Raw genomic sequence first — 13,523 nt, 5'->3', positions numbered from 1 at the left:
CACATTTATTAGATTCTTTTGTATTGTTCCACATGTCTCTGAGGAGCTTTTTAGTTTTTTGAAGTCTTTTGTTTCCCTCTGTGTTTCAATTTTTTAAGTTATCTCTAAATTCACTGGTCTCTTCTTCTGCGGCCTCTGATCTGCTCTTAATCTCTTCCAGGAAATTTTTCATATCAGGTTTCCTTCCTTCCTTCCTTCCTTCTTCCCTCCCTCCCTCTCTCCCCTCCTCTTCCTCCTCCCCCCTTTCTCTTTCTTTTCTTATTCTTTTCTTTTCTTTTTTTCTGAGATGGAGTCTTGCTCTGTTGCCCAGGCTGGAGTGCAGTGGCGCCATCTCGGCTCACTGCAACCTTTGTCTCCCGGGTTCAAGCAATTCTCCTGCCTCAGCCTCCTAAGTAGCCGGGATTACAGGCACTTGCCACGATGCCTGGCTAATTTTTGTATTTTTAGTAGAGACGGGGTTTCACTACGTTGGCCAGGCTGGTCTTGAACTCCTGACCTCGGGTTCTGCCTGCCTCGGCCTCCCAAAGTGCTGTGATTACAGGCGTGAGCCACCGCACCTGGCCCAGATATTGTATTTCCTAACTTTTGGAGCCCGTTTGGTTCCTTTTACAGTTTTTATTGATATATAATTCACATACCACATAATTCATCCTTTTAAAGTATACAATTCATTGGGCTTTAGTATTTTCACAGATATGTGCATCCAATTACCATTATATAATTTTGGAACATTTCACTCCCCCCACCAAAGAAACTCCATATCTGTTAGCAGTCACTCCCAATTTCCCCTAGCTCTGCCAGCCCTAGGCAACCACTAATCTACTTTCTCTCTATACAGATTTGCCTATTCTGGACATTTCACAACAATGGAATCATACAATATGTGGTCTTTTGCATCTGGCTTCTATCACTTAGCATAATGATTAAAAGGACTACCCATTTTGTAGCATGTTTCAGTGTTTCATTTATTTGATGCCTGAATATAATTCCACTGTATAGATATGCCCAGATTTTGTTTTTGGATTCCTCACGTGATTGACATTTGGGTTGTTTCCACTTTTTTGCTACTATGAATAATGCTATGAACATTCATGTACAGCCATGTGTTGTTTGACAACAGGGATATGTTCTGAGAAAAAAGTCCTTATGTGATTATGTTGTTGTGAGAACATCATCAAGTGTATTCACACTCACTAAGATGGGGTAGCCTACTACACACATAGGCTATACCGTATAGCCTATTGCTCATAGGTTACAAACCTATACAGCATGTTACTGTACTGAACACTGTAGGCACACAGTAATAAGCATTTGTGTATGTAAACATATCTAAACCTAGAAAAGATACAGCAAAAATACAATATAAAAGATAAAAAATGGTATACCTGTGTAAGATACTTACCATGAACGGAGCTTGTAGTACTGGAAGTTGCTTTGAGTGAGTCGATGAGTGAGTAGTGAGTGAACGCATAGGCCCACGATATTACTGTACACTGCTCTAGACTTTATCAACACTACACTTAGGCTACACTACTTTAAAAATATTTTTCTTTTTTCGATAATAAATTAACTTTCACTTTAACTTTTTAAATTAACTTTTTAAAAACATTTTGACTTGTAATAACACTTAGCTTAAAACAAATATACAGTACAGTTGTAAAATATATTATTTTTTACTTCTTACGCTTTTTTTGTAAAAAACGAAGACACAAATACACACAATTAGCCTAGGTCTACACAAGGTCAGGATAATCAATACCACTATCTTTCACCTCCACAACATCTTGTCCTGGAAGACAAGCCCCTACTGGAAGGCCCTCAGGGGCAATAACATGGATGGAACTGTCATCTTCTTTTATTTATTGTTACTATTATTTTTTGAGATGGAGTCTCGCTCTGTCGTCCAGGCTGGAGTGCAGTGGCATGATCTCAGCTCACTGCAACCTCCGCCTCCTGGGTTAAAGCAATACTCCTGCCTCAGCCTCCCAAGTAGCTGGGATTACAGGTGCATGCCACCATGCCCGGCTAATTTTTTGTATTTTAGTAGAGACTAGAGACAGGGTTTCACCGTGTTGCCCAGGCTGGTCTCAAACTCCTGAGCTCAGGCAATCTGCCTGCCTCAGCCTCCCAAAGTGCTAGGATTACAGTCGTGAGCCACCATGCCTGACCCGGAGCTGTCATCTTCTATGATAACAATGCCTTCTAGAATAATTCTTACAGGACCTGCCTGAGGCTGTTTTACAGTTAACTTTTTTTTACAGTTAACTTTTTTTAATAAGTAGGAGGAATATACTCTAAATAACAATTATAAAAAGTATAATACATAAACCAGTAACATAGTCATTTATTATCTTTAGCAAGTATTATATACTATACATAATTGTATGTGCTATACTTTTATATGACTGGCAGCACAATAGGTTTGTTTACACTGCGATCACAAAAACATGTAATATGTTGTGCCACAATGTCACTAGGCAATAGGAATATTTTCAGCTTCATTATAATCTTATTGCACCACTATCATACATGGTCTTTCATTGACTGAAATGCCGTTATGTGGTGCACGACTGTACAAGGTCTTGTGTGGACATGTTTGCAATTCTCTTAAATACCTAGAAGTGGAATCATTGAATCATATAGTAACTCTAGGTTTAATGCTTTGAGAAATGGCCAAACTGCTTCCAAAGCAGTTGCATCATTTTACATTTCTCCAATTTCTCCATATTCTTGCCAACACTATTGCTGTCCACCTTTATTATAGCCACACTAGTGGTATCTCATTGTGGTCTTGATTTGCCTTTCCCTGATAACTAATAATGTGAGCAACTTTTCATGTTGCTCAAAAAAATACATCGTACAGTTGTATAAAAATATTTTCTTTCTTTTTAAACTATTTAGACTCAAACACATATAATTAGGCTAGGCCTACACAAGGTCAGGATCATCAATACCACTGTCTTTCTCCTCCATATCTTGTCCTGGAAGACAAGCCCCTACTGGAAGTGGCTTTGTATAGCTTTTTTGGGAAATGTCTATTTAATTCCTTTGTCCATTTTTAAATTGGGTTATCTTTTTATTAAGTTGTAAGAGTTTTTAATATATTCTGGATACAAGTCCCTTATATATGATTTGCAAATATTTTCTCCCATTTTGTGGTCGTCTTTTCACTTCCTTGATAGTATCCTTTGAAACAAGAGTTTTTAACTTTGATGAAGTCCAATTTATCTATACTTTATTGCTTGCGCATATCTAAAATAAACCATTCCCTAATCCAAGCTCATGAAGAGTTACACCCGTATTTTCTTATAAGAGTTTTTCATTTTTAGCTCTCACATTTAGCTGTCTGATCCATTTTGAGTTAATATTTGTGTATGGTATGAGGTGGATGTACACATTTATTCTTTTTTTTTTTTTTTTTTTGAGATGGAGTCTCGCTCTGTCGCCCAGGCAGGAGTGCAGTGGCGCGATCTCGGCTCACTGCAAGCTCCACCTCCCGGGTTCATGCCATTCTCCTGCCTCAGCCTCTTGAGTAGCTGGGACTACAGGCACCCACCACTACACCCGGCTAATTTTTTGTATTTTGAGTAGAGACGGGGTTTCACCATGTTAGCCAGGATGGTCTTGATCTCCTGACCTCGTGATCCACCCACCTTGGCCTCCCAAAGTGCTGGGATTACAGGCATGAGCCACTGTGCCCAGCCTTGTTTATTAGCTCTAATAGTTTTCCTGTAGATTCCTTAGGTTTTCTATATACAAGATCATGTTATCTTTGAATAGAGATAGCTTTACCCCTTCCTTTCCAATATGGATGCTTTTTCTTCTTCTCTTTTTTTTTTTTCCTAATTGCTGTGCCTAAAACCCCCACTATAATGTTGATTAGAAGTTGTAAAAATAAATATCCTTGTCTTGTTCCTGATCTTAGAGGGGAAATATTCATTCCATTATCATTAAGAATGACATTAGCTGTGGGTTTTTCTATAGTTGACCTCTATCAGATTGAGGAAAGTCCCTTCTATCCCTAGTTTATTGAGTGGTTTTATCATGAAAGTTGTTGAATTTTGTCAAATATTTCTTCTGTGTCTTTGGTTATTTTTATATCTTCCATTTAGTTCCTCATTATGTTCATGTCCTTGAGTATATTTAGAATATTTCTAAAAGCTTTAATTATTTTTCCTTCTAATTGCATCATCTATATCATTTCTAGGTATGTTACTATTGACCAAATTTCCTCCTTGCTCTGAGTTATAATTTGCTGCTTCTTTACATGTCTAGTAATTTTTTACTGTATACCGGACATTGTGTTTACTATTTTGTTAAATGAGTTTTGCTATCTTCCCATAAAGGATGTTGATGTTTGTTTTAGCAGGCAGGTAAGCTACTTATGGGTCATGTTCAAATCTTGTTTATAAAATTTTTTTAAGTTAGATCTAGAAGAATATTTAATTTAATTTAATCCTTCTATTAAGGCAGAACTCTTCTGTTTAATGAAATATTTCTATTGTGACAAGATGGAACATGAATGTCTTCCATTCCCATATGAGCTCTTAGAATTGTCCACCTTATTGCTCCCCAGTAGTTTTTCTTTACTCAGCCCAGTGGAGTTTCCTGTCTGTATACACAGGTTCGAGTACATCCAAAGACTGAAGAGGATCTCCATCCAGATTTCCGGAGCTTTTTCTCTGTGTGGATCTGTCCTCTCAAGTACATTGTCCGAAAATTCTAGCTAACTTGGCCTCCCTAAATTCAAATCTTTGTTTCCTCAACTCAGACCATTTTGCATTGCTTAAGTTCCTCCTCCCAGTGCTACTATCCAAAAACTGTAATCAGTGAGAAGGCTTGGGCAATCAGGGCTTACCTCATTTGTTTCCCTTCTCTCAGGGATCATGGTCCTGTACTCTCTTGTCCTCAATATCTAAAAGTAGTTTTTCATATTATTTTCTCCAGTCTTTTAGTTGTGATAGAAGGGAAAATTCCATAAAATTATTCCTCATGACGATAAGTAAAAGTTCTCCACATAATATTTAAATTATCCTTTTACTTGTCTCTCTTCCACATTAGATCACAAGCTCCTTGAAAACAGGAACTATGCCTCATTCATCTTTAAATCCCAATTTCTGAACAGTGCCTGGTGTAGTATATACAGCAGATGCTCAAAAAAGCATGTTGAACAAAACTGAAATAAATCGTATAATTGACTTTAAATATTTTTGATTATTCACAATGTTTTTGTCCGCTAGTGTAGGTAACTGAAAGTGGACAATTCAATGAAAAGAAAATACGTTCATGTTTATCCTTCTGGTCCCTTAATAAACAAAAGTTTGAAATATAAATATAACTACATACTAATATTTAATAGAGGGAATCCAGGATACCATAACACAATATTCAACAGATTAAAAAAGATACAATATTTTATTCATTATTAATCGATTTATCAGACATTCTATGACAAGAAAATCTTTGTAAAACTTAGGCAAGAATGATGGAGAAATATTGGATTTAAATATGTCTGAAATATATCTTTCTTAATCCTGACACTTTAGGCTAAATGAAAAAGGTAAGTCTAAAGATTAATCCTTTAAAGAAAAAAAATAAAACAAATATGCCAATTTCTTATGAGGCTTGTAGAACAGAAAAAAATAAACACTGTGTTTGTGGTGATAACTTTTTTTCCTACTTGTTTATTGCCTCACTATTATTTTATTCTTATTTTTATTTACAGCTTTATTTAGGTATAATTGATGTGGTAATCACTTTTTAATTTCCTCCGCGGCCTAAAACCCACAATGTTCTAATCAACAGCTAGCTTTTATGGTTATGAATATTAAACCAACTAAGACAATCAAAATTAATTTACATCTTTTAACATGTGAATTGTCTTCCTCATATGTACATTGCCAATCATTAAAGGATATTGCCAAGCAAAGAAAAAGTGTCATATGTTGCTTATCTCACATCTAAGAAAAATGAATTCAACAACTCAGAGAAATGAGTAAGAGGAACATTTTGAGAAAAACATTATGACAACCATTATTTTGAAGCCAAAAATGATGACCTGTTTTATCTATGAATTACCAAATGTTTAAAATAAATATTCAGTCATTTCACAACAGATATATTGAGTATCAATTATTCCACATTTCTAGTTTCTCAGGCCAAAAACCTTAAAGTCAACCTTAACACTTCTTTCTCTCATATTCCACATCAAGTCCATCTTGAAATCCTGCTTGCTACCTTCAAAACATATTTAGAACCTGAATACCACTTACCACTTCTATGCTGCATCCCTGATCCAACTGCTCATCATCTCTCCTCTGGATTACGGCCACTGTCTTCTAGGTTTCTGTTTCTGCTTTTACCTCCCTTAAGTGTGTTCTCAATAGCAGTCAAAGTAATCCTATTCAAATGTGAGACCCTTCGCTCTTTTGCTTAAGTCCTCCAATGGCTTCTGATCTCACTTCAGTAAGTCTTTAGAATGACCCACAAGGTTTTAAAAGATCTGGATTCCTGTCACCTCTCTGATCTCATGACCTCTCCTTTTACTCTAAATGCCTTACGCTCTGCTTTTTCTCAAAAAATGATTAGGCACAATCTCCCTTCAGGTGATTTGCATCAGCTATTCCTTCTCTGTGAAATGATATTCCCCCAGGTATTCACTTGGTTTATTCCCTTACCTCTTTCAGGTCTTATTCAAAACTCGCCTTATCAATGAGGCTTTCCCTGGACATCTATGTAAAACTGTACCACACACCCCACTGCAACCCCACCCCTTACCTATCTATCCCTCTTCCCTCCCTTATTTTTCTCCACTCCCTCCCTCTCTCATACTGGAATGTAGGCTCCATGAGGGCAGGGATTTTTTTCTTCTTTTCTTGGTCACTACAGTAACACCAGGTCCTATAACAATGCCTGATACACAAAAAGTGCACAAGTATTACTGAATGAGTGAATAAACTAAGCACATTTCAGAAATACATTTGTAAGCAAATGTAGTTCCTCTCTCTGTGAAAGTTTATACTTTAGTGGAAGAAACAGACAGGAATCAAATAATCATACAAGTGTGTAATTACAATGCTTTGAAGAAAAAGCATAGAGGGCATTGAGAGAATATAACCAGAAGAGCTGACCTAATATGGAATTGGGAGGGTGGAGTATCACGGAAGGATTTCCTGAGGATGTAACATTTGAGCTGAGATCAGAAGAACGATGAAGTTAACTAGATCACTGGTCCCCAACCATTTTGGCACCAGGGACTGTTTTTGTGGAAGACAATTTTTCCATGGACCGGGGGAGGGAGAGGGGTGGCTTCAGGACGGTTCAATTGCATTACATTTATTGTGCACTTTATTTCTATTTTTATTACATTGTAATCTATAATGAAATAATCACACAACTCACCATAATGTAGAATCAGTGGGATCCCTGAGCTTGTTTTCCTGCAACTAGATCATCCCATCTGGGGGTGATGGGAGACAGTGGCAAATCATCAGCCATTAGATTCTCATAAGGAGCATGCAATCTCCATCCCTCACATGCACAGTTCACAAGAGGGTTTATGCTCGAGAATCTAATAACTGCTGCTGATCTGATAGGAGGTAGAGCTCAGGTGGTAATGTGAGTGATGGGGAGTTGCTGTAAATACAGATGAAGCTTTGCTCACTCACCCACCACTCACCTCCTGCTTTGTGGCTTGCTTCCTAACAGGCCATGGATCAGTACTGGCCCAGGGGTTGGGGACCCATAAACTAGATAAAGGATTAACAAAGTATTCCAAATAGAACACAGTCAACAGTCCTGAGGCAGGAGGAAGTGGGGTACAATCTAGGAACACAAAAGAGGGCACCATGCCTTTAGCACAAAGAAGCTGCTGGGTGAGGCTGGAAGGTGGAGAGGCGCTAGATGCTGCAGGGATGGCAAAACAGGTTGAAAAGCTTGGTTTGCCATATTTAAACAGAATATAACCTAAGAGGCTTAATACAATAGTACAGTATTAATAATATCTTTTTTAAAAATGGATGTTCACATTTTGGCAATCTCAAGGAGTAAGAATACGCTCCAATCCTGTGGTTAAAAAATAATAAATCAAAGATAATATCTGGCAGTCGGAAAAAAACACTGAGTAGCAGAAAATAGTATAAATATAAAAATGGCTATGAAGTTAAAAATGGAGATTATTCAAAACCCAATGAAACTGGCTGACTAATCATAGTTATGGGCTAAAAGCTCAGTGGGCAAGGTCAGAATGAAGGAAGAAAAAGGAGAAAAGTCAAATGCCAGAAAATAACAGATGTGGTGGCACGAATTAGAAGTGGGAATGGAAGAGCAAACACTGACAGGTAAGAAGACAAATGGAAGCTAAACTGCTCTGGGAAGTCAACAGTCTAATATCTGCTTAAAATTTGAACAACTTCTTTCTCCACCACCACCACCACCAAGAAGAGTAGCCACAAACAGTTTCATAGGTTAATTCTTTTGAACCCTGAATGAATAGATAATTATAGTATGTATATTTTTCCAAGCAGAGAAAGAAGTATCAGTACGCTTTTTGTGAAATCAACATAATACACACACAAAGATGAATCTCACATATACTGATGCAAAAATCTTAAAGATGTTATCAAATAAAATTCAGTAATACATTAGAAGACTAAGAGTGCACAGCTAAGTAAAGTTAGTGATAGGATATATATAAATAAAATTTATTACATCAATAGATTACAGTTGGAAATATGAATGTCTCAAAAAGGAGATGTAGTGGGAGGGAGGGAAGAATGGTGGAGGATACAACTAAACATAGAAAACCCAGTGAAATCAAGTTGTATCAGCTTCAACTAATGACAGTTTTTTCTTTGTTTTCCAATATTTACTGTGTTTCTAATTTTACTGGCAGATACTTTTAGAACACTGTTATATAATAGTGATGATATTGGATACCCTCCCTTATTACTAACCTTTATGGAAATACTTCTAGAGTTTCACTGTTAATCATGATGTCAGAGTGAAGCTCTCTCTCTCCTTCTTCCTCTCCTTTCACCTCTCCTCCACCATTTTTCCCTCCTTCCCCCTACATCGCCTTTTTAAAAACAATCATATGCTTTTCCAACTGTAATCTATTAATGTAATGAATTTTATTAATAGATATCCCATTTCTGTTCTTCCTTCTGCTCAACTCCTTACAATTTGGCTTTTGCCCTGCTTATTACCTCAGTCTGCTCCCTTTCCTGAAGGCCACCAATGACCTCTGATTGCTGCTTCTTAGTCCTTATTCTAGTTGACAGCTCAGCACCAATCAAAATGGGTTGATCATGCCTTCAAATACACTCTCCCTAGGTGACGTCAACTCCACTCAGTAACGTGTTCTGCCCATCTTTCATGAAGCTTTCTTAGACTCTTCACTCAAGTTTTTGAAAATCCTGAGGTTCTGCAGGGTACTGTCCATTTTCTTTCAATACATTCTCTCTAGGTGAGTCCCAAAATTTAATAGCTCTAGCCCAGAACTATCTCTGAGCTCTTGAGTTAAATTACAACTATCTAATTGACATCTATACTCAAATCTCTCACTTGGCTAATCAGTATCATTCTTCAGACCTCAGTCTGAAGGCAACTCGTTCAAGGAAATCTTCCTTAACTTCCTAGTCCAGTTTAAGTCTACTTATACATGTTCTCATATCATCTTGTGCTTCTCCTTTTGAAGCAGTCATCAATTTATTATTATCTCATTCATACTGTTGGGGCCAGCACATTAATCAAAATAAAGTCCCTGCTATTAAAAAGATTAAAGTTTTATATGAAAATGTTATGAAATACCTAGAAACAGACTTTCTGAAAGAATAAAAAATCAACAATATCAGGTACTCTGAAAACAAATCTTTTAAAATAAATCCATATTTCTGGAAAAAGGGAACTAAACTAGAGGGCTCCGATAGTATTTGTGATATCAGGGACTTTTTTTTTCTTAATTTTATAGAGGAATAATTTACATAAAGTATATTCATTTAGAGCATACAGTTTCATGACTTTTGACAGTCACTGACACCTATGAAATGCCCACAGGCAAGAAACTGTACATTTCTATCAACCCCAAAAGATTCTTTGTGACCCTTCACAGTTCCATTTTGACCCAGGCAACCATTGATCTTGCTTGCTATTGCTGTAGGTTAGTTTGCACGTGTCTAGCTTCTTTTAATCACCATATTATTTTGAAATAGGTACATGTAGTGCGTCAGTAGAATTAGTCATTTTTATTGCCAAGTATTCCATTGCACAGATATGTCAATTTTGTTTAACCATTCACTTCCTTTTTTTTTTTTCTTTCTGAGACTAAGTCTCACTCTGTCACCCAGGCTGGAGTGCAATGGCGCGATTTCGGCTCACTGCAACCTCCGCCTCCTGGGTTCAAGCCATTCTCCTGCCTCAGCCTCCTGAGTAGCTGGGATTACAGGCATCCGCCACCATGCCCGACTAATTTTTTGTAGTTTTAGTAGGGATGGGGTTTCACTATGTTGGCCAGGCTGGTCTCAAACTCCTGACCTTGTGATCCGCCCACCTCGGCCTCCAAAACCATTCACTTCTTAACGGACATTTATGTTCAGTTTTTGACTACTGTGAATAAAACTGCCAAAACGTTAGGATATAGGTTTCATTCCTCTGGAGTATCTCATTGTGGAGTGGCTGGGCTGTATGGTAAATGTACATTTAGCTTGTTAAGAAACTGCAAAAGAATTTTCTAAAGTGATTGTACCATTCATTTTACATTCCCATCACTACCATACGAGTATCAGATGCTCCACATTCTCAGCAACATTTGGTATGGTCAGTCTTTTTAACTTTAATTAAGTGGATATACAGTGATATATCACTGCCGTTTTAATTTGTATTTTCCAAATGACTAAAGATATTGAGTATCTTTTCACATGTTCATTGGCCATTAGTACTCTATTGTGAAGTTCAACTTTTTTCCCTTTTATAATTGGCTTTTTGCCCTTCTTATTTTTTAAGTTGTTAGAGTTCATTATGTTCTGGATAACAGTACATTGGAAGATGTATTTAGTGCAAATATTCTCTCCAAGACTGTTGTTTGTCTTCTAATTTTCTTAAGTGTCTTTTCAATTTATTTTAAATCTGTTTTTCTTTTTACGATTCATGATTCTTGTCTCCCATCTAAGAAATCATTGCCTATTCCAAGATGGGAAAGATTTTCTCCTATGTTTTCTTCTAGGAAATTCATAATTTTAGCTTTTGCGTCTAGGTGTATGCCTATTTTGAGTTAATTTATAATACGGTGTGAAGAGTTAAGGATCATTGTTTTGCAATGGATGTCCAATTCTTCCAGCACCACTTATTGAAAATACTTTCCTTTTCCCACTGAACTGCCTTTCTATCTTTGTTGAAAACCAGTTGACAACATGCATTTCTATTTCTGTACTTTCTTCTGTTCCAGCTATTTATATGCCTATTTTTAAGGCAGTGACACATTATCTTGATTACTATAGAATTAGAGTAAATTTTGAAATCACAGAATATAAATCCTTAAATTTTATTCTTTTTAAAATTGTTTTGATTTTGTAAGTCATTTGTATTTCCATATACAAATGCATTGTTCTCATAAAAGATGATAGCTCCATGTCCCTGAAGACCTTCCAGTGGGACAAGATGTAGAGGTGGAAGATAGTGATATTGATGATCCTGACTCTGTGTAGGCCTAATGTGCATGTTTGTGTTTTAGGTTTTTTTTTTTTTTTTTAGTTTCAAGTAAAAAAATAATTTCTAAGATAGAAGAAAGTTGTAGAATAAGGATATAAAGAAAAAAATTTTTTGTATATTCATACAATATGTGTTTTAAACTAAGTGTTATTAGAAGAGTCAAAAATAATAAAAGGTTTATAAAGTAAAAAAGTTACAGTAAGCTGAAGTTAATGTTAATTTACTTTTGAAGAAAAATTCTTTTTACAAACTTAGTGTAGCCTAAATACACAGTGTTTATAAAGTTTACAGTAGTGTACAGTAATGTTCTAGGCCTCCACATTCACACACCATTCACTCACTGACTCGCCCAGAGCAACTTCCAGTTCTACAAGCTCCATTCATGGTAAATACCCTGTAAAGGTGCCCTATAGAGATTTTTCAAATCATTTATACTGTATTTTTGCTGTACTTTTTCTAGATTTATATATGTTTAGGTAGACAAATACTTGCCATTGTGTTCCAACTGCCTACAGTCTTCAGTACAGTAACATTGAGTACAGGCTTACAGCCTAGGAGCAATAGGCTATACCATATAGCCCAGGTGTGTAATAGGTTATCCCATCCAGGTTTGTGTAAATACAATCTATGATGTTCACACGATGATACTGACTAAGAATGCATTTCTCAGAACATATCCCCATTATTAAAGTGATGCATGATTGCAAATGGATTCAAGTGTATCATTTTATTATTAGTTTTCTGTCTGTTCTGTGTTTTTGTTCCCCTCTTTCCCTTTCCCACTTTCTTTCAGATTAAATGTATATTTTAGGCTGTCTTTTTAATTTCTATATTGTCCTTTTAGCTATTTGTTTTTGGATTCTTTCCTTAATGGTTGTTCTGGAATTAAAATAAACAACTTTGGTAGCCTTACTACAAGATGCCCTCCTTGCCTTCATTCTCACCACTAAGAAATGTCTTGAGGGTAAAGAAAAAATCCAATATTCTTAAGAAATCATAAAGACTAAATCTAGCATGTAAATTAAAAACCCTTTCCTATGACCTCAGAAAAATCCAAGGTGATGCCTCAGAGAACCATTCAGTCAAACTATAGAGCCATTCAAACTATAGGGCCATATAGGGCCAAGAAGTTTAAGAATATTGTCTCAGTAGTTTTAGCAAAAGGCCAAAGTATAAAAGGGCTTATCTCAAAGAAATTTGTAGTGGTGGCTTTTCCCTAATGAAATGAGCCTCAGTAGGATTCATGTGAGACCCACAAAGTTTTTAAGAGCACTGTATTTACATAAACACAGTGAGCTTGGACTGAAATGGACAGAGGCAGTAAAAAAAAGGAGTGATATGCAACTTTTACAGAATGGAAGCAGGCAGAGAAGGACAATTGCAAACACCAGCTGTCTTTTATATATATATGTTTAAAAAAAAAAAAAAAAAAAAGGAATGACCAGAGAAGGGAAATAGGAGCACAGAGAGTAGTGCCAAGAGTCATGGGGAATCATTCCCAGGAGGGAGGATGACTGAGTCCTAATCAAGGAAAGTCCAATACTTGCTTGGCTCAATTTCAGAATTGCTATGTAACAATGACTCCAGTTTTTCCGCTTTCTGAACAGAAGTGTCACTAGTGATTATCCTATGCCTATCTCACCATAGTATATTGGGAATGTGAAGGGCAACTGTTTCTTTGGCTGAGGTCTTCAGATCAAGAAGACATGTACTCAAGGAGTTACATAAGCAACTACATCCAAGGAGCCTCATGTGCAATTGAACCTAGTTTAGATGAGGAAATACTGGACATTAAGCTAATGCTATAATAGAATCTC

The 13,523-nt window shown here is 36.5% G+C and overlaps 1 protein-coding gene across 8 annotated transcripts in view; it reads right to left on the bottom strand.

The window, feature by feature from the left end:
• Window positions 1-13,523, bottom strand: part of CCDC172 (coiled-coil domain containing 172) — a 61,802-nt gene that overhangs the window by 23,448 nt on the left and 24,831 nt on the right. The gene's annotated exons all lie outside the window — the stretch shown is intronic.

This window comes from Pongo abelii, chromosome 8 (assembly GCF_028885655.2).
Source record: "Pongo abelii isolate AG06213 chromosome 8, NHGRI_mPonAbe1-v2.0_pri, whole genome shotgun sequence".
NCBI lineage: Eukaryota > Metazoa > Chordata > Mammalia > Primates > Hominidae > Pongo > Pongo abelii.
The sequence above is the reverse complement of the archived record's forward strand: the minus strand, read 5'-3'. Positions and strand labels throughout refer to the sequence as shown.